Source organism: Embiotoca jacksoni, unplaced genomic scaffold (genome assembly GCF_022577435.1).
Source record: "Embiotoca jacksoni isolate LCO1_2020_lvr unplaced genomic scaffold, fEmbJac1.0.p SCAF_7, whole genome shotgun sequence".
Classification (NCBI taxonomy): Eukaryota; Metazoa; Chordata; class Actinopteri; family Embiotocidae; genus Embiotoca; species Embiotoca jacksoni.
The window spans coordinates 12,988,476-12,992,722 of record NW_027185425.1 but is presented as its reverse complement, the minus strand read 5'-3'; positions in this window follow the sequence as shown (position 1 = coordinate 12,992,722).

Genomic DNA, 4,247 nt, shown 5'->3' with positions numbered 1-4,247 from the left:
TTTGAGCTGTACATTTTCCCCTCAGGACCTCCGAGCAGTCTGTGAAGCATCAGCAGTTTGAATGTCCATAGTTATTACTTGCCTTTAGGATTTATTCTCTCTCTCTGGAGTTCGCCTGTGCACCAACTTTGATCAAAAATAACACAGACACCATAATGTTTTCATGCTACCTCTTTTCTATTCACGCTTCTCCAGAGCTACACTTCAGTAATCCTCTCCTCTCTGCTTATATTTCAAATGAAGGGAGAACAGAATGTTGTGCTTCGGGGATGTTGTGCCGAGGTAAATCCATGCAGAAAAACATCTGAATAAAACATCCCCAAATTACTAAGAAATCATACTTTTTACTTACGCTGTTTCTTTAAATCTGTCCATGAGCATATGTGCACGCTTATATGAGTATAATGAAGTGTATTTTTGCATGTGTGTGCTTGTGTGCAGCCACATACATGAGCGCCGACATACAATTGAGGATATACGTGCTTGTTTGTGTGTGTTTGTTTAATGCTCAGCCTACTGAATCCTTGGAGGGGTGGGAGCTTAGAAAAAAGCAGTGGTCCATGAAGCTAACTAGAGCTCCTCCCTGATCAAATGTGACAATTATGATAGTGTTCCTTGGTACAAAACTCCCCTCTGGCTCCCCCATCCATTCCTTTATCCTCTCTCCTAATGCCACCTCCTCTTTCCATCCTGCAGTTGCTGCCCTTTTCTCTTACATGCAACCGGTACTCTAAATTATTATTTTTCCCTCATTCCAAACTATTTTGACCTCCTTTTACCCATTTCATTTGTAAACTTTCTTCTGCACTCCACCTGCATTAATAATATAATAATAAACCTTGTTTGTATAGCACCTTCCATACATGCAATGCAGCTCAAAGTGGTTCACAGCAAGATACTTACATGCAGTGGTTCACATAAAAACAGATATAAAGGAACATTTGAAAATATAGGAAAGGAATGAGGTAAAACATAAAATGCACAAGAAACACATAAAAAGCATAAGAAACAGATAAAATGCATACACATTAATACAAGTAGACTTGACTTGGCTCGTTTCCTGGGATTAAATTTATGATAAAGCAGTTGTAGCAGTTGTATTTGTGCACTTTTCTCGACCTTTACTTCACACAATCTTCAGTCCAATTCAAAATGCTTCACTTATGTCTCACAAGGGAATTTTAAAGCATGCAAGTCAACAAACAGTTTATTCATACAGACAAAATCTAATGTACAAAAGTTGAATGTGTAAGAAGTGCCTTGGATTACACACACACACACAAAAAAACAATCTCCAATCTTAGAAATGTGTTGTATAAACTGAGAGGGATCTCCATTTAGCTAATAATTCTAAAACTGAGATTAACGACATTTTACAACTGGCTCCTATCCTTTTGACAAATGAATGTATACCTGAAACAATAGCCTTGCTAATGACTGTGTGAGGCTGTACTTAGGCAAAGCACTGTTTTGAGCTAGATGCTAATGTTGGCACGCTAACACACACACTCACACACTGACAATGCTGACGTGCTGATGTTTACAATGTTCTCCGTCTTAATTTAACATGTTCACATTGAAATTTTAATAAAGACCATAAATGGGAACCTCAAAAGGGGGCTATTGGAAAAGTTAGGAGATCACCAAAATTAGAAGGATCCATTCTCTGGTAGGCAATGATTCACTTCCTAGATTTAGTGGTTTACTTTTTTTTAATAAAAGACTCAATATTCTCTGATCTAATTCAAGGACGTTTAATTTATGTAAGCAGTGAAGCTGCTGCTGGGCCTTTTCCACAATGACATCACTAAATCTTAATCTGTTATCAAACACAGTTTCCAAGTATTTGTTGGCCTGGATGTTTTCAGGACTCCCACCATTAAATATTCTCTAGATTTTGATACAATTAGATTTAATAGATTCTGTCGGTCTACATATTCTTGTATTATAGATCCATATAATTAGTGGGATTGACGATGAAAACAGCCATATCACACCATATGGAACACTTACAACTACAATCTAATGATATAAGGATATGAAACGGGACAACCGTCAGCCATTGGCAAGACAAAGGGATTCACATGAAACTGTAAAATGTATCTACATTTTTGTTCTTACAACATAATCTGTAACTTGTTGCCAGTCTGTGCCCATGCATCTCTTTTCTGAGCATGCAGGGTAGGCTGCATCCATGATGGTGAGTCAACAAAGTCAGTCTCCTCATGAAGCAGCCAGGTCCTACACAGTATGTGCTATAAATCACTCCGATACTGGGTAACATGCGGTGTGTGGTGCATTTCCACATACCCACACACGACCGTCCCTACAGTCAGCTGTAGTGTTAAATTTCAGCATTATTTGTGGAAGACAATCCTTTCCTTCAGCTGACAGAGACAGATCACAGGCTGACCGTGGCCCCCCTCAGCCCACCTACAGTATAACTTCTCTGTGGTCATCTTGGCCCTTCTATGCCTTCCCTCTCGCCCCTCTCTGCAGACATCTATCACCCCTCCCCGGCCTTCTTCTCATATATCTCCCCTGGTCCCTCCATCTCATCTCTCTGTCTTTTCTCCACCGCTCCATCCCCCTGCCCATACATTTAAGAGCAGCTGAAGCCCACAGCAGACCACACTTTGGTGTCCCATCCATCATGACTGACTGTAGGCCAAACAGATCCAAAAAAAAAAGGGAAAAAAAGGAAAAAAAAGAAAGAAGAAACTATGATTTAAGTCTACTTTGCTCTCGGCTGGGCAGTTCTGCTGTGTGGTGCCCCAGCTGGGGTCTGGAGTTCAGCTACTGTGATTTATAATCTATCCTTCATCCCTGTGAATAACTGTTTGCATAATTTTCACCAGCAATTGGAAATATGAACCAAGACCAAATCTATTTTTTCAAGAGCATGTTTTGTATCACGTGCACAGCATGAGTGGCAATAAACAAGCACACAGCAGTGACTACCGCAACCGACTGTACCGTACACAAATCCTTCAACTGGAGGAATAAGAGAGTTGAATCATTAATTATCACTCTAGTATTACATGGAAGAATCAATTCTGATTAGCATTAAGGCATAATTAATGCCTTGAAGGTAAAGTATAAAGTGTCTTGTCAAATGGTCTTCAACAGGGCCAAATCTAATGTGGTTAATACTAAAAGCTCTTCAAGTCCCTGAATAAACAGCTGCTGTTGATCTAAGATCCCTATTTCCTATGTCACACACACCCAAGATTACATACACAAACAAAAACAAAATACTTTGACACAGGTCTCGTAAAATCTCATAAATTACTGATAAAATGTTGTCGATTGTTTTTTGTTTACACAATGCTTGCAAACAGACTACTCACCGGTGTACAAGTGTTGTCAGGTCTACTTTGTCTCTCCTCTCCAGATCGCAGAGTTCTCGGTAATTTTATGTTCAAATGTCACATCTGACGGACACACAGGACTCATAGAGCTGTAGTCATGCTTGTGACTATCGTTTTGTGACTAACCGTCTCTGTCGGCTAGTTATGTCTTGAGTTTATCTCGCACAACGCAAAACATCTTTCTTGGTAGCGGAAATTAAAAGCAATGACACTCAGTTCGAAGCTATAAGAACTGCTGGCTTAACATTAGCTTAGCATAGCTTCAACACGTGAAAAAAAACAAAAAAAACTTGTGTTGTAACTCATCAGGATGAATTAAAAAAAATATAATAAAGTGACTATATATTTAACCTACTTACACAACTAAGATCATTCAGATACCTTTAAAACAAATAATGGCTCTCACTGAAGAGAAAATGTAATAAAAGCATTGTAAACTCACCAAAGCTCATCCAACTGTTTCTGCATTATGTTAGCGGCATATACCTGTGACCAGCTCTCCCTTGCCAGACATGAGCCTAATTACAGGACATGAAATACGGGGCTTGGTTGCACTCCATCACCATGAGGTGGGCAGAAGGAGGCAATGAATAAAACCTGGCGTGACAGTAGTGATGACGGTTGAGCTTGCCCTCTAGGAGATAAGTTAGCAATTTCATGCCAGTAGAAAACACACATCACCATTAGAGAGCAACACTCACTGAGGTATTGCTGCTATTTCCATCATTTTGACAATACCAAAAGGGAATCAAGATGAGAGTGAGATTGCCTGGTCTGCTAGGATGGGGAGAGTTGGACTTTCAAGAGGAGGCAATTCACAAATGCCAGATTCATGAGAGTCTAGTTTATCAGAGGTGTTAAGCAACCGATACTGAT